Below are 27,956 nucleotides of genomic sequence, written 5' to 3'. Positions count from 1 at the left end.
CGCTTGCCCAATGGGAGGGATTGGAGCATGCTTGCTTAATGGGTGACGTTCGGAAATGCTTTCACAATGGGAGACGGGGAATGCTTTCCCATTGGGAGAGGTTGGGGAATGCTTGCTTCATGGGTGATGTTGGAGAAGCCTTGCCCCATGGGAGAGGTTGGGGAATGCTTTCACAATGGGAGACTGTAATGAAGTTTTCCTATTGCGGCAGCCACATGGGTTATTCTAATCCCCTTGCTGCCACCAAATTATGTGACAAAGTTTTCCTTTTCTATGATGGCAGGCGCTTGGGACTTTTGTTATCCCACTGCTGCCACCCGTGATTTGTAATGTGAGTAGTGTGGTATTAACTCAAGTCCAGGCGTGGCCTTCTTGAATCAAACAAATAAAACTTTATTTACAAGGAGGTTTAACAGTGTTGGTTTGAATATGATATCTTATGATGTAATTGTTACTTTCTACTTTGTTATAGTTACCATTGGTTTTATAACTCTTTAGCTAAATCACCAGTTTCTTATAACTAAGATTCACTCAATCCTTCTATTAAGTTCCTCTCTTAAAATTAAGACCTAAGAGTCACCAAAGCTAACACTATCCCTCAGGATATCACACTCCAGCCACTCCCTTTCCTAGAGTCCTGGAAGTATAACAGTAGGGAGCCCTTTCCCACTCAGACTCTATCCCAACCATCCTTCTCTATCCCTGGAACCCTCACTCTCAGGATCCCAAGCTCTAACTGACTCTTCCCTCAGGAACTCCTGGAACCCAGCCCTCTCTTGGACTCAACCGTTCCCTCAACTGTTAAATCCCAACTGTCTCTCTTCTCTAACAGCTGGGAATTTTCAAAAGTCCCAGCCCACATTCTATTGGCTGGACCTCAGCTGCCTTCTGATTGGTCAGCCGGGTGTTCTCTGCACCACACACCTTCCCCCTTTAACAGATTCATTGACACATATAACCACATGGTTATGTTGGTCAATGAAATCCCAGTTATAAATTATACTTACCCATTTATCAATATTATCCATAACATCATATAAACATCAGGTTATACAAATAATATAGTAATAGTAATAAAATTTATTCAGTCTTTGACCAGTATAAAAACAAAACCACACAAACAGCATATCAGTATAACAGTAACAGGTTAAAATATAAACTGATAGTAGACTATACATGTACAATATCCAAACAGATCTTTCTACATGGTAATAAAATGGCCATTTGTCAGTTGAGGGCGCAGTTTACAAACAATGTAACAAAATTTAGCCACCTTACAGGATACTGTAGAATCATTGTTATCCAGTAGGAGGTGTAAATAGAAGGAGTCAGTTTTACCTGGGAATTTACTCAGTAGTGGGCTAATCAGTTGGTGACGAATGTCTCTATAGAATTGACAATAAAGAAGAACGTGCTCATTGGTTTCAACAGTGCCCAAGCCACGTGGACAAAAACAAAGTTCAAAAGGTGTTTTTTTAATCTACCTTCCAACATGGCCGTGGGAAACACATTGAAACGTGCCAGAGTTAAAGCCCTTCTAAACTTTGGGAGGGTAACATGGAACAGGTATGGAGCTGGGAAGGGGACCAAAGCTTGAGCACTAATCATGGCATATTTTGAGAGGGAAGCGAAGTCCATGTATCTTTCTACTTCTAGGATTTTTTGTTTAATAATAGATTTAGCTCTATTGGCGTCAAGCTTTAGAATTTCATTTTTGTTGAGACCTAGCTCATTTAATTTCTTGAGAAGAGAAATTTCCCAAGAGGATTTAAAAGAATCCAGAAAAATTAAATTTGTCAGACCTCCAGAAGTTTTATGCAATTTTTCCCAATAGATAAGTATACTGATCCACAGACTAGATTCTATTTTAATAGTCCCAGCCTCCCTTCTAAGAACAGCATTCGGAACACAATGGGCGACCTGAAAGATTCTCCTAAGGAACTTAGTTTGCACACGTTCAATTACATTGATGTTACTATATGGTCCCAGTTGGTCTCTGTATAGAAGTTGAGGGCGAACCTTGGCATTAAACAGTTTGATTGCGGCCGGAATCAACTGAGCACCTTTAGTGAAAAAAAATCTTAGAATAGCTGTTATAGTTCTTTGGGCATTACTAACGACAAGTTCTGAATGGGCTGTTCTCCTACCAGAGGTATGAAATACAATCCCTAGATATTTGAAAGTCTTAACCTGCTCTATGTGTTGTCTATCAAGTCTCCATTGTCTCAATTTGGGGCGGTGAGCAAAAGTAAGAATCTTAGTCTTAGGTGGGATACAGACGGGCAAAAAGGGGTGTGTTCATGACGTCATGAAGGTATAGCCTTCAGACGGCCCTTACCTGAATGCCGCCATGAACATGCCGCCCGCACGCCCCAAGCGGGAAGAAGCGGCATTAAAAAGGTGCTGCTTTTCCCCGCTTCTTTTCTATATACTGCGCAGCTGCGCAGCTCCGTCTATAAGCTGCTGCACCGGTACGCCAGAATTGTTACACCGCTAATTTAAGTTGCCCATTTAAAAGCTCCGTGTCTGCTGCGTTGCATAATGAGTTGGGGTCCTGGAACATGCGCAGTTTGCACCGAGGCTCTAATTAGAGCGTCAGATGCCATGCAGATGTGGAAGCTGCAGCACAGCTGCACTCTATTTTAATGCTCATAACCCTAACCCTAACCCTAGAGCAACATGTACGCATGCGCTGCTAGAATTGGGGAAAGTTTGGAATTTAAAGTGAACCCCTACACACATTCCTGTGCCATTTTCACCTAACAATAAAAAAACCCCTAAAACTTTAAATATTTACATATGTACAAGGGAGGTGATGGGGGATGGCAGGGGGACAGTGGTGGCAGCGGCGACAGCTGTGGCTGTGCATTGCAGATTCAGCAAGAGCGTGGGGACCAAAGGAGAGGAGGCATCCATGATGCTGGTGACACTACCAACGTGCAAGCGGACAAGGATGCCAACACCAGCTGATCACCAGCTGGCAGGAGACCACCATTGTTCTTGGGCAGGGCAAGGGAAAAAGTTTAAAGGGGCCTGGGCGCTTTAAATGTGCACATAGGCTTTCTGCCGCCGGTGCTGAGCGCCGCAGCTGCGCATCCGCCAGCCGGCAAAAGAAAAAAAAAGCCCCGTTTTTGGCCACCCATGCAGAAGCTGCCTCTCTATTTGCAGCGTCCTCCGAGGCGGCGGTATGGAAACTGCGGGTCAGAAACGGCCCCAGGTGAGGTGTCTTCACTGCCCCCCATGTGGAAGCCCCATACACCTGAGCCACGCCCCCGGGGTGGGCGGTCTGGAGGCTCCGTATTCAGCAGAATACACCTCCAAGACGTCTTCCCCTGCCCGTCTGTACCCCGCCTTAGAGGAGTTAATTATTAATTTCTCCTCTTTGCAAAACAAAGCAAGAGAGTTGAGGGCTTTTTTAAGTCCAATGGGGGATAACAAGAGGATAACAACATCGTCCGCATAGAACAATGAGTTGATATGCTTATTAGCCAACTTTGGAGGATGAAGAGAAAGATTATTCAAAGCAGAAACAAGGGAATTAATGTAAAAATTAAATAAAGTGGGGGCCAGGACACATCCCTGCCTTACACCCATCTTAACAGGAATTGCCTTGGAAACATGTCCTTGGGGACTGCATCTAACCTTGATATTAGAATTCTCATGGATCTTAATAAGAAGCAAGAGGAGTCATTTGTCTATATTAGTGCACAATAGTTTCCCCCACAATCTAGATCTATTAACTGAATCAAAGTCGGACTTAAAATCTATAAATGACACATATAGTGGTTGACCATAATGGAGGTATTTTTCAACAAGATATTGCAATATCATTGCATGGTCAATAGTGGATCGTCCAGGCCGAAAGCCTGCCTGTTCAGCCAACAGAATATCCTCGGATTCAAGCCCGTCTAAAAACTTATTTAAAAGGTGTTTTGTGTACAACTTACTCACCAAACTCAAGAGACTAATTGGTCGAAAATTAGAGGGATCGGTTCTATTACCTTTTTTATATATCGGGATTATGATGGCCAAGCCCCAGTCTTTTGGAATGGAAGCAGATCTATCAATGGCCGTAAATAATTTAGAGAGGACCGGAACCCACCAATCAAGATTATTTTTAAGTACTTCACCAGTTATAAAGTCTGCACCTGGGGCACGAGCTGGTTTGAGTTGGGTGATAAGGCTCTTTATCTCTGAATGCGAAACCGGAGGCCAAAGGGGAAGAGATGAAACCTCTATCATAAGATCAGCTGCTAATGAGTTTGAAGTATTTTCATCAGAATCATAAAGATTGACAAAGTGACTTTCCCATATGTGGGCTGGGATCTGGGCTGTATAATTGTCTGAACTCTTAATAAACGAAGGATCAACCTCTTTCCAAAATAAGTTGGGATTTAACATATAATATATCTTTACATACTTGTTTTATCAGTAACCATTACCAGCTTAAGTATCTTGGGATTTTTCTGTATGTTTCCCTTTTAAACATATGTCTAATCTCAATTCTATCTGTTATAACAATTTATCATACTTTTCTTATAAGTTTAGCATATTATAACCATAAACCATATCACTTGTTGGGTTTTAATGCTTTAATAACACTTAAATAACCTTTTCTTCCAACTTCAGATCCTTTGTATGTTTTATTTAAATGTTTTTATCAACCATATATTCAATCTTTTAACCCTTTTCTCTTACTGGATTAAAGACTGATGGAACATTATCTCCAACCACTTTTTCCTGCTCCCAGTACGGTTTTGAAAATATTTCATTTTCCATTATACTAATGGCAGACAATAATATATTGGTTTTCCAGTATATCAACACATTTATATCACTTTCCAGGAGTTTTTTCTGGATCAGTTCTTGTAACCAACAATGTGTTTCTCTTCATCGGCTGTGGACTTAACACCTCATCTGGTAAAACGTCTTTGTTTCTTCCTATTTCACTGGACCAGATTCTTTGAGTGCATTGAGCAATCTTTACATCTTCTTCTGTAGACTGTAAAGCGTCCCTTATCGAAATCATCATGTTCTCTAGATAGTTCATCATGATCTCTGCTTTTTCTTTCTCTGTTGAATCTCCTTTCCCAGTTGGTTGATGGCTTTTTGGGTCCCACCAACGATTGCCTGTCATCTGGTCACCACCAGTATGCTTGACAGTGAAGTTTATAGATGTGATCATGTTCTGCATACACACATCTATTCTTTCACATTTTACTTTAAGATTCTTCCAGTCTCTGTGAACCAAATCATTTTCTTGGGTTATATCACCCATATGCCAAGCCAAGAATTCTCCCACAACGTCCCATTTAATATATAGCTTCCAGATATATGTCAGATCTGAAAATATAGAAAGTTAATCTAGCTGGGATCTATGAAGTTTGTCCTCTATTTCTATAAGAGGTGGATTACAAATGAATTTTATCATTATTATTTAAAAAAAACTTGCTGACAGTATGATGTTGTGTCCTTTTGACTTTGTAAGTATGTTTTCCCTTTAAATTGGAGGCTTTCTCCTCATCTGATTTCAACAAAGGTTTTAGACTTTTAGGACTCTTTTCTTCGTGGCTAAATTCTTTTTTCTTTTTAGCTCCTATGATCACAGCCAATTTTTCCATCAGGTTCATTAGACCTATCAACCTTCTTGTCTATGACTGGCACATTTTCTTCCTTAATTACTGTCTTTTTTTGTTTTTGTGAGATTTTCTTTTCCTGTTGTTTAGTCTCCACTTTTTCTTTTTGTCTGTGACTCTTAGACTTTATATCAAAAAGCTCAAGTCAGAGAGTATTGTATTTTGCTTTTACGTGGTAAAACATGTTTTTCCATCCTTTTGTTTGTGTACTGGCTTTATGGCAATTTTCCAAAAGAGTTTGAACTTCTCTGCCTTTAGAGTTTAGCCTGTTTTCCAGTTTGGCAATCTTTGTTTATAGTTATTCAGTTTTTAACTTTGTGTTATCAAGTTCATTCTGACCTTTACTGACTTTTTGATGCAGAATCTGATTTTCTTGTTTAAAATCATGTAGTTGTTCTTGTAACTTTTTATTTTCTTGTATTAGAGCCTCTTTCTCTCTCTTCTGTTGAATAAACCTCTCATTTGTTTCATCCAGCAAACCCTGTAGTCTGGTAATATCTTTTCCATATTTATGTAAGGTTTCATTAGCACTTTTTGAGGAATGTTTCAGATCAGAAACAATATATTCTAACTCTGAAACAGTCTTTTCTTTAGTATCTAAACTTGCTTTTAGAATAACAATCCCCTCTGTTTTTCCTTCCAACAGACCTTGTACAGTCTGATTTTCAGATTCCAGATTAGCTACTTGTTCTTCAAGTGTATTAATAACTTTATCATGGTTTTTAAACTTCTCTTTGAAACCATCCAGTTTTTCTGTTAACTTTTTCTCATATTTTTCTTCTAATAAATCTTCGTTATGCTTCAGTTCTCTCAACTGTTTTTAAGCTCCATTTCTTTTAGCTGTCCCTCATGTTCTTTTCTTTTTAATTCTCTCTCATCTTGCCATTCTTCTTCTTTCATTTCTCTCTGATATTTCAGTTCTATTAAGTCTCTCTCATATTCTTTTTCTTTTAATTCTTTTTTATGTTTCAGGTCTTTTAATGTAATCCTAATCAAATCACGCTCCTTGTCTGATATCCCCATATCATCACAAGCTTTTTCAAAACTGGCAATATATCATTCATGGCTAACTCCTATGCCATATTTAGGAATTATTTTTACATCATATAGAGGGAACCCATTAATGTTATTCTTGACAATATGAATAACTCTAGATTTTAAACTGATCATTAAATCCCATGTCTTTATCTTTATGTCATTTATTTCTCTCTCATGAGCCATCTCATTTTTCAGTTCCTTCATTTTCATGTCATGTATTTCCCTGTCAAGAGCCCTCTCATCCTCTTGCTCTTTTAAAAGCCTTTCATTTTCTTTTTCTTTTTCCTTTAAAAGCCTTTCATTTTCCATTCTGACTATGTCTATTCTTTCTTTTATTTTCCAAATCTCTACACTCTCTTCAGGTTCAGAAATTACTGTGTCAACACTAGCCACCATTTCTTCTCTAACCTCTTCCTCTTCCCCCATTTCTGGCTCTGCTGGAGGTTTGACTTTCTTAGGAGGCATGCTTTAAAGTATTTCCCTACAAATACCAAAAACTTTTACCTGAGGAAATACTTTGATCTGTCTTTATCTCAACTGAATTGAAAGACAACACTTTTATCTCAAAGTTAGCACAGTGATTCCGTACGTTACCACCAACTTTTACCTCAGGAATCACTAAGTGTGCTTTTTTTTTATTGTACCAGTCTCCTACCAATACCCAGTACATTTACCTCAGAGACTAGTTAATTTCTGCCGTGGTCAGGTTCCAGGTAATCTCCTATAAATTATCTTTCTGTTGTTACCTCAGAGATTACTCTTCTGACTCAAACATTTAAACTTTAGCTGTTGTTTGTTTTTTCTCTTTCAACTAGTCTCCTACAATTACCTTAGCAATTTACCTCCGAGACTACTCTTAAAATCATACTCTAGCACGGTCAGTTTCCAAGCAATCTCCTACAAATACCCTTTTATGAATACCTCAGAGATCACTTTACTGGCACCAATGCCTAGATTTTAAAATATTGAACTTTCTATTTCCAAGTTCACATGTAATATTGGGTGTCTGGTAATTCACACTCAGACCCCAAAGCACACTTCTGGCCACTGGATTTGTCAAATCCAGGAGCTCTAAAACTGTAACTTTCTTTTATCAGTCCCCTACAATTTACCTCAGCAAATTACCTCAGGGACTGGTATTAACCCTCTTATCCAGTCTACAGATAATCTCTTAATCAGTACCCTTGACCATTACCTCAGAGATTACCCTCACTGACTTATGCCTCTTTATTTGAACTGTTGAACTTTTTACTTTCGAAGTTCAAATAAAATCTTGGGGTTTCTGATAACTTGAACTCAGAACCCAGTAACACCAATTGTCTCCAGCATACTTCTCATCATATTTTCAGCCACTGGATTTTACATATCCTGACGCTGCACACCAAATTATGTGACAAAGTTTTCCTTTTCTATGATGGCAGGCACTTGGGACTTTTGTTATCCCACCGCTGCCACCCGTGATTTGTAATGTGAGTAGTGTGGTATTAACTCAAGTCCAGGCGTGGCCTTCTTGAATCAAACAAATAAAACTTTATTTACAAGGAGGTTTAACAGTGTTGGTTTGAATATGATATCTTATGATGTAATTGTTACTTTCTACTTTGTTATAGTTACCATTGGTTTTATAACTCTTTAGCTAAATCACCAGTTTCTTATAACTAAGATTCACTCAATCCTTCTATTAAGTTCCTCTCTTAAAATTAAGACCTAAGAGTCACCAAAGCTAACACTATCCCTCAGGATATCACACTCCAGCCACTCCCTTTCCTAGAGTCCTGGAAGTATAACAGTAGGGAGCCCTTTCCCACTCAGACTCTATCCCAACCATCCTTCTCTATCCCTGGAACCCTCACTCTCAGGATCCCAAGCTCTAACTGACTCTTCCCTCAGGAACTCCTGGAACCCAGCCCTCTCTTGGACTCAACCGTTCCCTCAACTGTTAAATCCCAACTGTCTCTCTTCTCTAACAGCTCGGAATTTTCAAAAGTCCCAGCCCACATCCTATTGGCTGGTCTTCAGCTGCCTTCTGATTGGTCAGCCGGGTGTTCTCTGCACCAGAGAGATGTTGGGGAATGCTTGATTAATGGGAGACGCTGAAGAACGCTTGCCCAATGGGGAATGCTTTCCCACAGGGAAATGTTGGAAAATGCTTGATAAATGGGTGGCGTTTGAGAAGGCTTGCTCACTCGAAGATGGTGGTGAATGCTGGCTTAGTTTGAGACGTTGGAGAATGCTGGCTTAACTGGTGATGCTAGAGAATGCTTGCTGGAGAATGCCCAATGGGATATGTTTGAGAATGCTAGGTTAACCCTAGGTTAATGGGAAAGATGTGAGAATGCTTGCTTAATGGTAGACGTTCCCATAGGGAAACGTTGCAGAATGCTTTCCCAATGTCAGATGTTGGACAATGCTTGCTTAATGGGTGACTTGGGGAATCCATTCCCAATGGGAGAGGGTGGAAAATGCTTGCTTAATGGGGGATGTTGCACAATGCTTTCAATGGCTTCCCTGTGCATCCTGACATGGTAGTGGTTGGCATGGTCCAGAATTACAGTGTTTTCAAACAGTATTTTATGCCCAGGATGGTTTGTGGCATGTTCTGCTGCTGATGATTTTTCTGGCTGACCCAGTCTGCAGTGTCTCTCATGTTCTTTGATTCTTGTTTGCACATTGCATTTGGTGGTCCCTATGGAGACTTGTCCGCAGCTGCATGGTATGCGCTAAACTCCTGTGGCTGTCAGAGGGTCTCTCTGGTCCTTGGTCGAGCGAAGCATTTGCTGTATTTTCTTAATAGGTTTGTAAACCATTTGAAGGTTGGTTGGGCGGGCGGCATGATGCTGGTGTGGGGGTGCATCAGGGCATGCATCATCTAAAAACCACACCCACACACTGCCCCCAAGCTGGCACTCACAGCTGGTCTGTTTTGGCCCTAACACATACTTTTAGAAAGTGAAGTGGAAACTGCACTCAAAACACTTGGATAAATGAATTACCAGGAACAGATGGCATACCAATAGAGCTGTTTCAAGCAACAGAGACAGAATCCACTCAAATTTTGACTAAAATCTGTCAACATGTATGCAAGGCAAAAGTATGGCCCACTGGCTGAAAAGATCCTCAGAAGAGTCCAATTTTCCTCTCTTTCTCATTGGCTCACTGACTGGAAGGAAGCAAGTCAAGAGTAGAGAGGTAAATGCAATAGACAAGCTCCAAGGAAATATTATAATATTATTTTGTTGCATCTGTGAATCTTGAACAACAGAATGGTCTAACTGCACCTGATCTAGAGATGCTAGATAATGATTTCCTCATGGTCAGAGACTGATTAGAGAAAAAGAAGGACAGAGAAAAACTAGAGAAGAACTGCATTCTGTAGATAGTCATGTTGGACAGACATTACCTTCCTAACCCTTCACACCACACTGGAAATTCTCCCATAGTACATATGTTGGAGTGACTATATTTAGATGTTAATGTGCACTGGAATTAGTCTGAAAGAACCAGAACTTCCCCACCTCCTCTTCTAGACAATGTGGCTCCCATATAGTACAATCGCACCACAACACAGAGGTGATGCGGCCCCTTAGGGCTATTCTGACCCCACTTCCTCTCCTTAATGCTCTAGGAACAGCAATTAACCTTTTCAATGTTACACATTCGCTGTGAGGTTTAACATATTAAAAGAGCTATTTTTAAATATCATTTATTACCAAATCAGAATAGCCCACACCATTGTATTTCCACTTTCTATGTATGATTGTGATAGCTGGATAGTGAAGAAAGTTGACATGAAGAACATAAATTAATTGAAATGTTGTGATGGAGGAGAGCTCTACAAATACTGTGTGGACTGTCCAAAAGACAAATAAATGGATCCTAAAGCAAATCAAGCCTGAATTCTATATGGAGGTCAAAATGACTAAAATGAGGCTACTGTACTCTGGCTATATCATGAGACAACATGACTCACTGGAAAAGACAATAATAATAATGCTTGGTCAAGTAGAAGGCAGCAGGGAAAGGGAAAGACCACAAGACAGTTGGACAAACTCAATCAAGGAAGCCACGGCTCTATGTCTGCAGGACGTCTCATTTGATTTCACAGGAATTAAGAACAACAAATTATTAAAAACAGTATTAAACATGTAGTCAATATAGATTTTGTCCCACACTGCCAAATTTTAGGGCACTTCTGACAGTTTGTGCAGTCCCTGGAAAACCACAAGCGTAACTGCCCTCTTCAATCTTCAGAAATTGCCTACTCCTACCACAATATAATAAGAAGTGGATTGCCAACTGTTTAAACTTTACATCTATAATGTACCATATATACTCAATTATAAGTCAACCTCCTGTATAAGTTGAGGTCTGGTTTTGGGGCCAAAATTATGGATTTTGTCATGACCCGTGGATAGGGTTGATGGTAAAACTTGGAGGCTCTTTCAGTGTGCGTATGGCAAAAGACTCTCTTCATTTCAGCCAGATGCAGGGTGGGGAGAGGGTCTCTTAAACAAACAGCAATAGCAATCAATCACCCAGGACTCTTTCTGCTTGGCTCCAGAGAGAAATAAACTCCTTGACACACTGCATTGGGAAATCTGAAAGAGCTGCTATCAGATTACCATAGTGACCCGTAAATAAATCGACCTGGGATTTTGGAGTCAATTTTGGGGCACAATTTTTTAGACTTATAGACGAGTATATATGATAACTACATCTGTAATGTAACTGATCTAGCAATAAGTTAAAAGGTTTAAACTTTAAAGACTTTAACTCATTTGTAGACCAATTACATCGTAGCTGATTAAATTCTGCAACACTGGCATAGAGCAGCTGTGTTTTTTTTAAATCACAAGCAATATTTTGACAATACATCTCAATATTTTAGCAAAAGAAAGCCACCTAAATTATTTATATCAAATGCATCAAGCACAAGCACTCAGATTCCTCTTGGATTTGAGGTTTAAGACAAATCTCTTTCAGTTATCTATTCTGCTAATTAACTAGTGTTATGATGACATGAAGTTAAAAACATATACATATTAATGCTGGCAGAATCAAGATATATTCACAAAATGTTCATAACATTAGCAGGCTTTAAAAAACAGTTATACAAGTAGGATATATGCACTTTAAAACAATTCAAGGCACACTTTTAAATCAAGTATAATAAAGAAGGCAGATGTATATCCCAATGTACATATTTTCTAAACAAGTATGTATACAAACTAGTTGAATAATTATTAAAACCTGCCAGTTTTCTGTCTAGGTAGATGCCAATGGCAAACCACCTCTGAAGAAACTTGCCAGAAAAAAAACTATGATAGGGTAACCATGAGTCAGAAACGACTTGAAGCCAAAATAGCGGATGTGAACAACTGGCTTCGTAGATGGTGCCGCTGAGAACGATTTGGATTCTTTGATCATGGGCTGCGGTTCCATGAGGAGGGACTTCTTGCAATGGACGGGTTGCATCTCACGCCAGTTGGAAGAAATGTTTTTGCCAACAGTCTCAAGAACTTGATCAGGAGAGCTTTAAACTGAGTTCCGAGGGGAAGGGAGACAATATTAAGGAAGGCGAAAGGGATGGCGAAAATAGTCAAACTGACATAGAGGAAACAAGGCAAACAGTGCAAGGACCCAGCAGTGGGAGGCAAAAAAACTTGCACAGGCAGCAAGTAAAAGGGAACCATGGTCTGCGATGTCTCTACACTAATGCACAGAGCATGGGAAATAAGCAAGATGAACTTGAACTCCTAGTACAACAAAGCAAATATGATATAATAGGCATCACTGAAACCTGGTGGGATGAGTCTCATGATTGGAATGTGGAAATAGAGGGGTATAACCTTTTTAAGAGAAATAGGCCAAACAGGAAAGGAGGAGGACTAGCACCATATGTCAGAGATATTTACACCAGTGAAGAGATCCAGGACATCAATCATGGAAGCCAGGTGGAGAGCATCTGGATAAAAAGTAAAGGGGAGGGAAACAACAAGGATAATAATAATTAATAATTTGTTTTATTTATATACCGCTATTCCAAAGATCATAGCGGTGAACAGCAAGTAAGCTAATTAGCACGTAAGCTAATTTGCCCCCAACAGTCTGGGTACACATTTTAGTGACCTCGGAAGAATGCAAGCCTGAGTCAAGCTTGGGCCCTTTTGCTGGTCTTGAACTCGCAATGTTATGGTGGGAGTCTACTACAGACCCCCAAGTCAGAGTGAGGAACTGGATGATATCTTTCTAGAACAGATGCCCACACAGTCAGAAAAGAGAGATGTAGTAGTGATGGGCGACTTCAACTATCCTGATATTTGCTGGAAGTCAAACTCAGCAAAATCCTCAAGGTCTAGTAAATTCCTCACTTGCCTGGAAGACAGTTTCATGGTCCAAATGGTGGAAGAGGCAACAAGGGGGGTCAGCTATTTTGGATCTGATCCTAACCAACAAGGATGATTTGGTTAATGGGGTGCAAGTGGTGGGATCATTAGGTGGAAGTGACCATGTTCTCCTGGAGTCTGTTATACAGTAGAAAGGAGAAGCCAGGCATAGTCAGACATGCATCCTAGATTTTAAGAGAGTGGATTTCAGTAAACTTAGAGAAGTATTGAGGGTGATCCTGTGGTCAGAAATACTAAAAGGGAAGGGAGTTCAGGACTGATGGGAGTTTCTCAAAAGGGAGATGAAGGCACAATTTCAAACAGTTCCAGTGAGAAAGAAAAATCAGAGGTGTCTCAAGAAACCAGGATGGATGACTAAGGAACTTTCAACCGAGCTAGGTTTGAAACGGAGCATGTATAAGAAATGGAAAAAGGGGGAAATCACGAAAAAGGAATTCAAAGAAATAGCAGGCATGTGTAGGGGTAAAGTCAGAAAAGCTAAAGCTCAGAATGAACTCAGGCTTGCTAGAGAGGTTAAGAACAACAAAAAGGGATTTTTTGGATATGTCCGCAGCAAAAGGAAGAAGAAGGAAACGGTAGGGCCACTGCGTGGAGAAGATGGCAAAATGCTAACAGAGGACAGAGAAAAGGCAGAATTACTCAACACCTTATTTGCCTCAGTCTTCTCAGAAAAGGCAAAGGGTGCTCAACCTGAGGATAATGGAGCAGAGGACAGATTTAAGGGGATTTCAGCACAGAATAAGTAAAGAGATAGTAGAGGAATACCTTGTTAATCTAAATGAATTTAAGTCTCCAGGACCAGATGAACTACATCCAAGGGTACTAAAAGAACTGGCAAATGTAATATCGGAGCCATTGGCAATAATCTTTGAAAACTCCTGGAAAACAGGAGAAATCCCAGCAGACTGGAGGAAGGCAATTTTTTTTTTTTAATTTAGGTATTTATACCCTGCCCTTCAGCCCTAATGGCTCTCAGGGCGGCTTAAATGTTGTCCCCATCTTCAAAAAGGGGAAAAAAGAGGATCCCAACAATTATCGTCCAGTTAGTCTGACATCAATACCAGGAAAGATTCTGGAGCAGATCATTAAACAGAGAGTCTGTGAACATCTAGAAGGCAATGCCACAATCACAAAAAGTCAACATGGGTTTCAGAGAAACAAGTCATGCCAGACAAATCTAATCTCTTTCTTTGATAAAATTACCAGCTTGGTAGATGAAGGGAATGCTGTGGATATAGTATATCTTGATTTCAGTAAGGCCTTTGACAAGGTTTCCCATGACATTCTTGCAAACAAGCTTGTAAAAGGTGGGCTAGACAAAGTAACTGTTACATGGATTTATAATTGGTTGACCGGCCGAACCCAAAGGGTGCTCAACAATGGCTCCTTTTCAGCCTGGAGAGAAGTGACCAGTGGGGTCCCACAGGGCTCTGTCCTGGGCCCAGTGTTATTCAATATCTTTACCAATGACTTGGATGACAGAATTGGTAGCATACTTATCAAATTTGCAGATGACACCAAATTAGGAGGAATAGCTAATACTCCAGAGGACAGGATCAACATTCAAAATGATCTGAATAGATTAGAAAGCTGGGCCAAAGCTAACAAAATGAAATTCAACACAGAGAAATGTAAGGTACTGCACTTAGGACGGAAAAATGAAATGCACAGATATAGGATGGGGGACACCTGGCTGAATGAAACTACATGTGAAAGGGATCTGGGAGTCCAAGTAGACCACAAGTTGAACATGAGTCAACAGTGTGATGCGGCAGCTAAAAAGGCCAATGTAATTTTAGGCTGCATCAATAAAAGTATAGTGTCTAGATTAAGAGAAGTAATAGTGCCACTGTATTCTGCTCTGGTCAGGCCCCACCTGGAATACTGTGTCCAGTTCTGGGCACCACAATTCAAAAAGGACATTGAGAAATTGGAACGTGTCCAGAGGAGGGCGACTAAAATGGTGAAAGGTCTGGAAACCTTGCCCTATGAGGAATGACTCAGGGAGCTGGGGATGTTTAGCCTGGAGAAGAGAAGGTTAAGAGGTGATATGATAGCCCTGTTTAAATATTTGAAAGGATGTCATATTGAGGAGGGAGCAAGCTTGTTTTCTGCTGCTCCAGAGAACAGACCCGGAACAATGGATGCAAGCTACAGGAAAAGAGATTCCACCTCAACATTAGGAAGAACTTCCTGACAGTAAGGGCTGTCTGACAGTGGAACACACTCCCTCGGAGTGTAGTGGCGTCTCCTTCCTTGGAAGTCTTTAAGCAGAGGCTAGATGGCCATCTGCTGGGGGTGCTTTGATTTGGATTTCCTGCATGGCAGGGGGTTGGACTGGATGGCCCTTGTGGTCTCTTCCAACTCTATGATTCTATGATTCTATGAACAATAAAGATGTAGGTTTCCTTGGATCCTACACTGCGGAAAAAGTGGAATGTCACTAAAACAAAGATAAAGTATTCTTGGCCTGTGAGGGAGAGAATAGGCTGGCTCAGCTCCATCAGGGCCAGGCTGAAGATAAAGCGCCCTCCCTCCATAACTGTCATCTTTTGGCCTGTGAGTGAGAGAATAGGCTGGCCCAGCTCCATCTTGGCTAGCCTGAAGAAGGAGAGCCCTCCCTCCTGTCCATCTATCTTGGTCCAGGCCTCAGAGGGAGAGAAGAACTGCTGGACCTGATCCCCTCCCTCCCACCATTCCCTTCTCCTTTTGTGTCATGTCTTTTAGATTGTAAGCCCGAGGGCAGGGAACCGTCTATTATCCCCTCTGTTGTAAACCGCTCAGATTCCTAGTGATTGGGCGGTATATAAATAAAACAAAAATAAAATAAAACCTATTATTATTAAATCCTATTATTATTATTATTATTAAAATACAGTGGTCCCTCCACATTGACAGGAGTTAGGGGTGAAGGACCCTGCTGAATGTGGAAAAAGCACAAATAAAAAAAAAACACTATTCTTTTTACCTAAGAAAACACCTCTCTAAGAATATCCAGGTCCTCTAGTGAAACTCTATGGTCAACATCTACCAGAAGTTGATCATAGAATCATGCTAGAAAGCCAAGAAATGTCTAGAGAAGAGTTTTCTCTAGGAACCTCTTAGTTGTCCATCACAGCTCTATGGTCAACTATGACAGATATGCGCTGGAGGACCTAGAGATTCCTGGAGAGAATATATTTATCAAAACTACAAATAATCAAATCTGCAAAAGTCAAAGCCATAAATCTGGAGGGCTGAATATAGAATGTTTATTTTAGCTGCTACCTTCTCTTGTACAAGTGAGGCCATCTGCTGTGGCCTGGACCTAAGGCTCATCACATTTAAGGCAAATTTAACTAGAAAGAGCCTTTCTGGCAGTGGCACTCTGCCCATGGGCTGTGTTTCCAGAAGGGCATACATGGAATCCATTTTGGTATAATTTCAGGGCTGTGAATAGATTTCTTTATTTAAGAAATTCTACACTTTTTAGCATCACTAATGTTTGACTCTTCTAAGTGACTATGAACTTTTGTTTCTTGTTGTAGATGCTTTTGTTATGTTTTTCTCCCTGCTCTTTTGCTCATTGCCCAAAGCAGCCATTGAAAAATGAGTGACAGATTTCATAAATAAATAACCAAGAAGAACATTATCAGAGGTAAACAGTGCAATCCCAATTCAGCAAGTGGTCCAATAGTTGACTGAGCTACCTGAAGTTGTGCTGCATCATACCTTGCCCTTTCAGGACACATGTGGCTCCCACTGACAAACTGAGATTCAGGAATTTTAATCTACAGGAGGTCTCATGGGTTTCCATGTGTTGGAAATTACTTAGAATAATGTGAAGTCAAAGGCTTTCATGGCCGGCATCCATAGTTTTTTGTGGGTTTTTTGCAGGCTATGTGGCTGCATTCTCGGAGAGTTTATCCTGACGTTTTGCAAACATCTGTGGCTGGAGAAACCCCAGGAATAAACTCTTCCAGATCGCAGCCTACAAAAAACCCACAAAAAACTACTTAGGCTAACCCTAACCTTGGTCCAGCTTTATGCTTGTGCAAGGTATGTGCTTCTGGGCTGAGTGAGATTTTGGATGTGGCATAACTCAGCTTCTGCCCAGTTCCACCTCCTTTTTGATTTCTGAGATCAACACAAGGGGGTAATTTATTTATTTTATTCCCAGGATTTATATCCCACCTTTCTCCCACAGTGGGATTCAGGGCAGGCATAAAGAAAATTCCAGCATAAAGAAAATTCAGCCGGCACAAGTGCCTCACACTTTATCCTAATTCACTTCAACCAGCCTATATTTTCAGTTAGAATTGCACTGAAAATCTTTTCAGAAATCTTGAAGCCATGGAAAAGCTTGGAGACTAAGTTCCAAAGCACACTGCAGAAATAATCCAGTTTGAGACCGCTTTAACTGCCCTGGCTCAGCGCTCAGGAATCCTGGGAATTGTAATTTATTGTGGCACCAGAGCTATTTGGCATAGAAGGCTAAATGTCTCACAAACATTACAGTTCCCAGAATTCCCTTGCACTGAGCCAGGGCAGTTAAAGCAGTCTCAAACTGGATTATTTCTACAGTGTGTTTTGGACCTAAAAGGCATGGGGGGGGGGGGATGAAAAAAGGATGTAATATATCCCTTCTTCTCAGAGTTAAAGCTGTATTATTTTTAAGAACTTAAAATCCATGATCACTGACTTGATAATCCCAGGAAACTCAACTAACAAGATTATTTTATTATGAATGATATTATATTATGTTATATGCATTATATTATTGTGTATACAGAACACAAAGAAGATCCACTTTGTATTCTGGAGTTTAGTCCCAGGAGAGCTGACATTGTATTGATTCTTCAAAAGAGAAATCTAGATATAAATTGCCTAAAAACATGTATTTTCATTTTATTTTTGCTATCAGGAAGCGGGGGACCCTAAAATTGGAAACAATTTTGTAGCAAAGAAAATATTATTTAGATAGAGATACTTTCATACGCTCACAGTAAGGAAGGCTACTAGCTTATTTGGATATCAAGTTAAAACACCCTAACAACTGTGAAAATCAACAGCAATCAGCAGCAATACAGAAATACACAGAAGAAATAAGTTATATCCACTTTCTATTCATCAGTGCCAAATCAACAAGTAAATCATAGCTATAGGTGCCTGCACTGAAGAACAAGGCAGGCAGCTTCCAAAAGATTGGAGGCTGCCCTGTTCTGCTCCCATCTGGGGCTCCCCTCACTAAAGTTACCTCCGTAATTCAGCAACGTGTTAATGGCAAAAAGTAGCAATCCCTCTTTAAAATACATATAAGGGTACGTGCCTTGATTTGAAGCTGAATAGTGCTTCTAGAAGCAAATACTGTATTAAGTTTGAAAACAAGGTACACATCTTCCTGCATCTTGTTTTAAAGGGAGCTTGCTACCTTTTGCTCCCACCTCCAGAAAACAATGTGGCTACAAATTTAGTAATTCAATATGGCTGCAAATTCAGTAGTGGGGAACTGTGGGATGCATAAAAAGGAAAATGCACACTGCAAATTTTGCTGTACAGTATATTAAGTAGAAATCTTTATAACAAATCATTTATTTAGAGAATAACAGAATTTTCTGGACCACAGACTAGTAACTACTAGCTTGTTTAGTTAATAGAGTATAAACAGGGGGAAGTATAAGAACGGAACAGAATGGTTCCACATCGGCAAGGGAGTTGGGCAAGGCTGCATATTATGACCCTTCTTGTTCAACATGTATGCAGGAAATATCATATGAAGAGCAAGTTTAGACTCAGAAGAAGGAGTGAAAATAGGAGGAAGAAATATCAACAACATAAGGGATGTGGATGACACCATACTACTAGCAGAAAACATCACAAGACTTGGAACAATTACTAAGGAAGGCCAAGGAAAGAAATGTAAAGGCAGGCTTGTCACTGAACATAAAAACAAAAATAATGACCATGGAGGATCTAAATAAATTTAACCAAGACAATGAGGAAATTGAAATAGTTGAGGAGTTCCCATACTTTGGATCAAACATTGATAAGAATGGAGATTGCAATTTAAAAAAATAAGGGGAAGAGTAGGAACAAGAAGGGCAACAATGAGAGAACTAAAGCATAAAGATATACAACTGAGCACTAAAGTTAGAGTCATCCAATCCACTGTACTCCTTGTCACCATGTACAGATGTGAGAGCTGGGCAGTGAAGAAGGCAGATAAAAAGAAAATCAACTCATTTGAAATAAATAAATAAAAATTTTATTTATATCCCGCTTTTCTGTTACAAGACAATCAAAGCAGCTCACAACATATTAAAATCCACATTTACAAAATTATGTCCCAAATTCCCCCCTTAAAACAGGATTAAACATGTACAATTAAAATATCTATTAAACACACACACACACAAAACAAGGACAGAGCGGTGGGCTAATACATGATGTGGGGGGCAGTCATTCCGTGGCCAGGCACTTTTATTCAGGATGTGGTGCTGGAGAAGAGTGCTGAGGATACTATGAGCAGCCAAAAAGACAAACAAATAGAACATCGAACAGATCAAGCCTCAACTCTCCCTGGAAGCCAAGATAATTACATTAAAGTTGTCATACTTTAACCACATAATGAGAAAGCATGAATCGTTGAAAAAGACAATAATGCTAGGAAAGGTAGAAGGCAGCAGAGAGATAGGAAGACCGCATGTCGGACGGATTGACTAATCAGAGAGGTCATGGGCCTGAGTCTACAAGAACAGTGGAGGACAGGGGATCCTGGAGGTGTCTCATCCATTGGGTCGCCATGAAACAAGGTCAAATGGAGGGCAGCTAACAACAACAAACGATACAGTCTATGCTCCTTTATCCACAGATTCTTTGTGGCTATGCACCAGAACATAGAAAGGGCACAGCAGAAGTCAGCAAAAATTACCATATATACTCATGTACAAGTTGACCTCATGTATAACTCAAGGGAAGGTTTTAGGGCCAAAATCATGGATTTTGATATGGCCCGTAGATAAGTCGAGGGTAGAATTTAGGAGACAGGTTTTAAGATCAGCTTCAACGTGGAGAGGGGAAAGAGAAGCTTGGTTTTCAGAGGAAATGCAAAGAGGAGGAGGATGAGAAGCAAAGATTTGGAGATTGGCTTGAAAGTTTAGGGTCAATTTTTGGGCATAAATTTCTCGACTTGTAGTTGAGTATATATGGTATTCTAACGTATCTGAAGTCTACACAATGCATATTATGTTATCACTATTCAGTGCTGCTGTTCATATAAGACAAGGCTCTGGAGGTGGTCTTACAGTCTATGATTTGGAGAAACTGCCATTAATCCTAATTGTATCACTATATCAGATAAGCAGGACTTGATGGAATAACTTCTTCCCCCAAGAGCAGGATCACATCATCCAGGTTTTGAGTGCAGAAAAGCTTAGCACTAATAAGAGAACCAGCCTTACTGAGTTGCTGCTATCTGTAGCAAGAAAACAAAAAACAAAAAACCCAAGTATGGCATGATCTTATTTGATAAGGGCAGGCAGAAGGCTTAGACAACACAAGTAATTTGTAGCTCCTGGTAATCACAACAAAGTAAAATAGCAAACAGTATTATATAACCTTGGCTGACTGACTCTACAGCTTATAATAATTAGTCTATTTTGTTAAGTGTCATCGTGCTGAATTCAGATGAGTATCTGTGTTTATAGGACAAAGCTATATCTACTATTGGAATTGTTTTTAAAACATGACCACCACATATCATAGCAGATGGCAATAAAATGTCCAGTGTAAGGTATAGCAAAGATTGGGTTTTGAAAAGTCCTGTGCAGATGTCCAGACAGTGAATCTTTATATATAAAATTTTCCAGCAAGAGCTAACTATATTGCAGCAAAACCTCATAAAACTCCAGAAGAGGTTATATTTAGCATAAACATTTGGAAAGAGCAGCCCACTCCATGAGATGAGCTGAATGGTATTTTAACTGGCAAATTATTATACATGTGCTTGGACGGGCAGGTGGGTAGAGACTATAATCAATGGGATAAGAGGGAACAGAAATGCCAGAAGCGCAAGGTTTGATCATAATTTCAAAAATGATTATTGACAAATATAGTTGGATAGAGCATAGAAACCCTTCTACAGACGAGCTGATTAGTTCATGTGTGCCTGTTACCTAATCTCAAGAGTTAGGCCCTGTGGGGAGTTCTTGTGGAAGAAGGGAATTAGTATGGTCTTAGAGAAACAAACCCAAAAAGTACAGGCACGATTACAATGGCTATTAAGAAAGAACAGTTCACCGTCTTTGCACTGGTGAACTGTTCAACACATGCAGAAAGATAAAAGGCCCTTGCCCCTATTCAAACCACGTGATATAAAAATTAACCTCTTGATGAAATCTTTCTCAGCTGTTCCTTACTGGAAGCTGCCTTTTAATGTTTTTGTTGTTACTATGTACCTTCAAGTTATTTCCAACTTTTGGTGACACTAAAGCAAAGCTATCATAGGCTTTTCTTGTCAGGTTTGTACAGAGGGGGTTTACTTTTCCCTTTCATTGAGGCTGTGAGTATGTAACTTGCCCAAGATCACCCTGTGAGTTTAAATAATTAAGTGAGGATTTGAACCCTTGACTCCAGAAGCAACTCTCAAACCACTACAACATACTAGCTCTCTTCAATATGTTTATTTTAAGCATTTCTGTTCTCTCTCACCCTATTGGTGCCCACTCAATCATTTCTATAGTAATCTGCCAACTAAGGCACCACTGCATGGATCTGATGGGGTGGCCATACTATGCCAAATAAAACTTCTTTGTATTTAAGATGGTACAAAACTTTGTTTTTATTTCAGGACTATACCATGTGATTCAACATGCAACTGAAATCCCTTATATGCCACATTACCCTGGAATTGATCCAAGGTGGCTCACAAAAATAATCAGTTTTTTTAATTAAAAAGTAATTGAAAAAATTTAAAAAAACATCACATTAAAGCAGTACAAAATCATTTAAAAAGCACAGCAAATACACTCCAATAAAACAGTACACACACTCCACTAAAAAGTCTCCCCGCTTACACATTAAAAGTCTGCTTGAACAAAAAGGTTGATTCATGGGAAACCAAGATGGATGTTTCGACACAGAAATTTTTCAAACTTTACCAAAGAGCTGGTGAACACAAAATCTTATACTTATTTGGAAGAAATAAATCATCAGAAGATAGCATTGCAATAGAGCTAGTTCAAGCTACAAAGACTAAGAGCTGAAACAGACGGCCCTAAAGGGACAGAAAACCAAAACGAGCAGAAGGTTTACAGTATAACTAACAAGAGGGGAGGGAAACACTGGATAAACTGTATTACTAATTACAAGGAATGTACCGAAGACATATCATTACTTGCAAAATATATATATATCTGTAAAGTAAATATTGAGTACAACAATGGTATACAAATCTTGAAACACATTCAACATGAAGCCAGCTGTAGGCAATAACTCTTCTGAATCTTTTTGAATATAAATAATAGTCCCAACAATAGGAATAGGGTATCCAAAGTGTTAGTAGTAGCAATATTCTGCTGTTTCACCAAAATTGTCCAGTCCAAAACATGAAAGGAATTATTTGTAGTACTTGTTGTCTAGGTAGCATGAAGATAAACAGTATATTTTCCAATAGTAGCCAAGTCCTTGACGGCTACCTCCGGAGTAATGTGTGGCCGTTTCAACTCACAGAAGTCTTCATCAGCATTACAACATCATTCTATGCTCTATTAGTGTATTAATCTGTAATTCCATGCTTCTAAACCATATTTCAGCTTGACTTAACAAATTGCAAAGTTCCTGGTACCCTAAAGGGACGGCATGACACCACTCCTTTGAACGCCAGATCAGGGCTGCAGCAACCACGTGCTGCAGCCCTGATCCAGTTACAGTGGTACCCCGGGATACGAATGCGCCGCCTTACGAAATTTCCGGGTTACGAAAAAAATCCATGTAATTAAATGTTTCCGGGTTACGAAGGTTATTCCGGGTTACGAAGAAAATTTTTGGTGCTTTTCGGCGCGATTTCACACGAAATCGCGGCTTTCGCTATTAAAGCCTATGGGCTTTTCGGCTAGCGAAAGTTTCCGGGTTACGAAAGCGGCGGTGGAACGAATTAATTTCGTAACCCGGGGTACCACTGTATTTGCCTGCTTTTCTGCCACTGTGGCGGTTTCTCTGCATTTCTGTGGCGCAGCGCATGTAAATGCCACACCGCAGAAACACTGTGATGCCATCTGCTGTGTGGTCAATGGGGTGGCGTGATGCCGGCTTGAGGGCAGCATTAGGGGTGTTGCGTACACCACGCCCTCACACAATCCCAAAGCCAGAGTATTTTGCCAGTCTGTTCCGACCCTGAGTCTACCCTAGTTCCAACTACAACCTGTTAACAAATATGGAAAACAAAATGATAGCCAACAGATTAGAAACACTCAATATACATTCCAATCCCCAAGGGAAGTAATCACAGAACTATTGCATTAAACCCCCCCACACACAAGCAAAGGGGTGCTCAAAACCCTACAACAAAGATTTTTACAATATAGAGAGTGAGAAATTCCCAGGCTGAGTACTAACTATTGAGCATTACCATATTGTAAAGTAGACTCACACAGACGTCCAGGAAGGGGACACAGGTAAGTAATGGCACAATGAGGTTCTGATGTTGCATTGCCACCAAATAGTTACAGTTTGAGGCAGGGAAATGGAGCTATACCTAGGGAACCAAGGGAAAAACCACTGTGCAAGAAGTACAGTACTTGATAACTCCTTTCACTATGTCCAAAGAAGTACAGTACTAACAGCCTATTTATGCAGATCCACACAGACACAGATCCAAAACACACTGCAGAAATAATTCAGTTTGAGACCACTTCAACTTCCCTGGCTCAATATTAGGGAATTTGGGGAACTGTAGTTTTGTGAAACATGTAGCCTTCTCTGTCAGAGGGGTCTGGTGCCACAATAAACTACAGTTCCCAGATTTTCCTGGTATTGAGCCAGGGCAGTTGAAGAGGTTTCAAACTGGATTATTTGTGCAGTGTGTATTGGACAACAGTCTACATTTTACAACAGATTTAAATGGCATGAACAAGGCACACAGATAATCCTATGCATATATATTTTACTGTGTTTACATCAGGGGTTGGCAACCTCTGGCCCGCGGGCTGGATGTGGCCCGCGGGCGCCTTTCTGCTGGCCCCCGGTCCCTCCTGCCGCCGAAATCGCCGCCGATTTCGGCTGCTCCGGCCACCATTTTGCCCTTCAAAATGGCGGCGCCCATTAGGAGGCCCGATGCGGCCTCTGGAGCCCTGAAACGGGGCTCCAGCAGCCGCACCGGGCCTCTGGGAGGCCCAATGCGGCCTCCGGAGCCCTGAATCGGGGCTCCAGGAGCCGCACCGGGCCTTCAAATGGGCGCCGCCCACCTCCCACCTCCCTCCTGGCTCTGCCCACCTCCCTCCTGGCTCCGCCCACCTCCCTCCTGGCTCCGCCCTCCCTCCTCCCTCCTATAAATGGAGGGGCAGGCGGGGAGGGAGGGGAGGAGGAGAGAGAGAGAGAGGGTGGGAGGGAGAGAAGAGAGAGGGAGGGAGGGAGGGGAGGGGAGGAGAGAGAGAGAGAGAGAGAGAAAGGGTGGGAGGGAGAGGAAAGAGAGGGAGGGAGGGGAGGAGAGAGAGAGAGGGTGGGAGGGAGAGGAAAGAGAGGGAGGGAGGGGAGGAGAGAGAGAGAGAGAGAAAGGGTGGGAGGGAGAGGAAAGAGAGGGAGGGAGGGGAGGAGAGAGAGAGAAAGGGTGGGAGGGAGAGGAAAGAGAGGGAGGGAGGGGAGGAGAGAGAGAGAGAGAGAAAGGGTGGGAGGGAGAGGAAAGAGAGGGAGGGAGGGGAGGAGAGAGAGAGAAAGGGTGGGAGGGAGAGGAAAGAGAGGGAGGGAGGGGAGGAGAGAGAGAGAGAGAAAGGGTGGGAGGGAGAGGAGAGAGAGGGAGGGAGGGGAGAAGAGAGAGAGAGAGAGAGGGTGGGAGGGTGAGAGTGAGAGGGAGGGAGGAAGGGAGAGAAAGAAAGTGGTTTGAGACAATGGCATGCATTTTTTGCTGTTTTGTGGCCTTGCCTAGTCGCTTCCATTCTTACAAATATTGCTATTATTATTGTTGTTGTTATCCTTTGATATTCTCTTTGCAAAATCCCCCCACATGGATTTGCTTGCTCTTTTCTGGGTTGAGACAGTGTGCATGCATTTTTCCTGTGTTATGGCATTGCTGGCCCTAGTAGCTTCTTGCAAATATTATTATTATGCGGCTCCGCCCCTGGAGGGTGGAAACTCTGCCCCTGACATGTGGCTCCGCCCCCGGATAGTGGAAGCTCCGCCCTGGCATGTGGCTCTGCCCCTGGAGGGTGGAAGCTCCACCCCCGGCTTCGGCCCCCCAGTTGTCTGAGGGACAGCACCCCGGCCCCCGGCTCAAAAAGGCTGCCTACCCCTGGTTTACATGAAGCCCCATTGTACTATTTATCTCAAGTTAAACTTACCTACAACTGCAGCTTTAAGTTTACTTGACGTAAACATTTCAGATTTGCACCAATGGCTAAAAATAGAAAAATGGATCTGGTCTCTTGAGCTTTCTTAAAATATAAAAAGACACAGTGGTCTGAGAGGAGAAGTAAAATAAAGCAGAAAATAATTTTAGATGTTGTTTTTACTTTTCCAATTCTTATTTCTGGTGACAGGGAGTGTTAATTGAAGTGATCTCCCTCTACTTGAGGCCTACAGGAGCTCAATGTTACTGTTTGGGATAAGTTTCCATATCCCAAATTCTTAAAAGTATTTTTTTGGGGGTAGAGGATTAGTGGTGGCTTGTGGCCTTCAAATGGAGTTGGTGGCTATAAGTAGCTGTGGGGTGAGTTCTTCAATATCCCTGCTGTAGAGCTTGCTACTCAGATTGGTGGTCTGTAGACCAGTGCTAATCTGTGAATTATTGGCTGCCAGTCTGCAGCACAGAAAATAATCAGTTTTAATCAATAATTACAAATATGGCACACTGGGAAATAAACACTTGTAGGTCCCCCACATCAGAAAGCTTAAGAAACTTTTTGGAGAGCATAACTGAATTATGCCAGCTGGCTGAGATCCATTGTGGCAGAGTGGTTTGAGCGTTGGACTATGACTCTGGAGACCAGTGTTCAATTCCTAGCTTAGCCATGGAAACCCACTGGGTGACCTTGGGCAAGTCACACTCTCTCAGCCTCAGGGGAAGGCAATGGCAAACCTCCTCTAAACAAATCTTGTCAAGAAAGTCCCAATCTTGGGGCTCCATAAATTGGAAACAACTTGAAGGCACACAAGAACAACAATGTGGGACTTAGTACATACATCTCCAGAGACAGAATGAATGGTAAAACGACCAAAAAGTGATAGAATCTTATTTTTTACTTATTCCCAAACTTTGGTACTCCCGATGTTTTGGACTTCATCTCCCAGAATTCCTCAATGTGGGCCATAGCGGCTAGGACGTCTCAAAAATTAAGTCCAAAACACCTGCAGGACCACAGTTTGGGAACCACTGTGAAACCTAACTCACTGCAAGTAGAAAAGTAGCTGAGCAAGAAATAAATCACCTCTAGCCAACTCCAGTCCTATACATGCTTGCTTTCTACCTTGCAGTTTCAAACGGTTCATGCATGCAGGGAACAGACAACCATGGAACAGTTAACACCCATGGACAAGAAAACCACTTTCTAACGCCACGGTTTTACTCAAAAAATACCTGTGGAGACGGAAACCGTTAAAGGAACACTATTGTCCCTGAGGTCCAAAACGGATTGCAAAAATAACCCAGTCTAAGACTGCTTTCTTTAACTGCCCTGGCTCAGTGCTAGGGAATTCTGGGAACTGTAGTTTTGTGAGGCATGGAGCCTTCTCTCTCAAGAGAGAGCTCTGGTGCCCCAACAAACTGCCATTCTCTGAGTCCCCTAGCACTGAGCCAGGGCAGCTATACGGTCCCAAACTGGGTTATTTCTGCAGTGTGTCTTTTGGACCTAAGAGGCTAAATCTTCCTGCGGCCACTGCTGAATAGTACTCCATAGCATTCCTACTTAAGATTGCAACATTGCTGACAGCTACTCAATACTAGCCACAACATTTGCAACTAGCTCAAATTTTGTGGCTAATGGTAGTCTGCATTAAGGAGCGAGGTCATAACTTTACCCACCAAAAAAGGCTAGTTTTGCGGCAGAGAAACCCTTCAGGAGAGGAATGGCTCCTCTTTCTCCTCCAGCAACTCTCCTCCTTCCTTGTCTGGTTTTTCGCGCTCAAACCCAGCAGGAGTGGCTTCCTAAGGGCGCTCAGGAGAGCAGGCTGGCAAAATGTCTGTCCCTGTGGAGAGAAAACAAATCACAACAGAAGCAGCCTTTCCCGCCCCTGTTATGGCAGCCACTTGGTGGCCAGCATCAAGGGTGCCTTTCCCAGTGCAGAGAAGGCCTGGGATTCTAGGAACGCCTTCCCCTCAGTCAGGACACAAGCAGGGCTGCGGCTGCACTGCAGAAATAATGCACTTTTGACACCGCTTTCGGACTGTTACCAGTCCAAAACACACTGCAGAAATAATGCACTTTTGACACCACTTTTGAATTATTATCAGTCCAAAACATACTTCAAAAATAATGCACTTTTGACACTGCTTTCGGATTGTTATTGGTCCAAAACACACTGCAGAAATAATCCAGTTTGAGAGCGCTTTAACTGCTCTAGCTCAAATGCTAGGGGGGTCCTGGGACTTGTAGTTTATTGTGGCACCACAGCTCTCTGACATAGAAGGCTAAATGTCTCACAAAACTACATATCCCAGAATTCCCTAGCATTCATGCCAGAGCAGTTA

The 27,956-nt window shown here is 41.4% G+C and overlaps 1 protein-coding gene across 2 annotated transcripts in view; it reads right to left on the bottom strand.

Annotated features, from left to right (window-relative positions):
• ZRANB3 (zinc finger RANBP2-type containing 3) overlaps positions 1 to 27,675 on the bottom strand; it is a 105,901-nt gene extending 78,226 nt beyond the window's left edge. For both annotated transcript variants that reach the window (XM_089520124.1, XM_089520125.1), the window contains exon 1: positions 27,291 to 27,675. The gene's annotated coding sequence lies outside the window, so the exon portion shown is untranslated. The remainder of the gene's footprint in view (positions 1 to 27,290) is intronic.
• Positions 27,676 to 27,956: the final 281 nt, after the last annotated feature.

The sequence above is a fragment of the Sceloporus occidentalis genome, unplaced genomic scaffold, assembly GCF_023333645.1.
Source record: "Sceloporus occidentalis isolate IW3139 unplaced genomic scaffold, rSceOcc1.0.p SCAF_4, whole genome shotgun sequence".
Classification (NCBI taxonomy): domain Eukaryota; kingdom Metazoa; phylum Chordata; class Lepidosauria; order Squamata; family Phrynosomatidae; genus Sceloporus; species Sceloporus occidentalis.
Note: the sequence above shows the minus strand (reverse complement) of the source record. Positions and strands in the feature narration are given on the sequence as shown.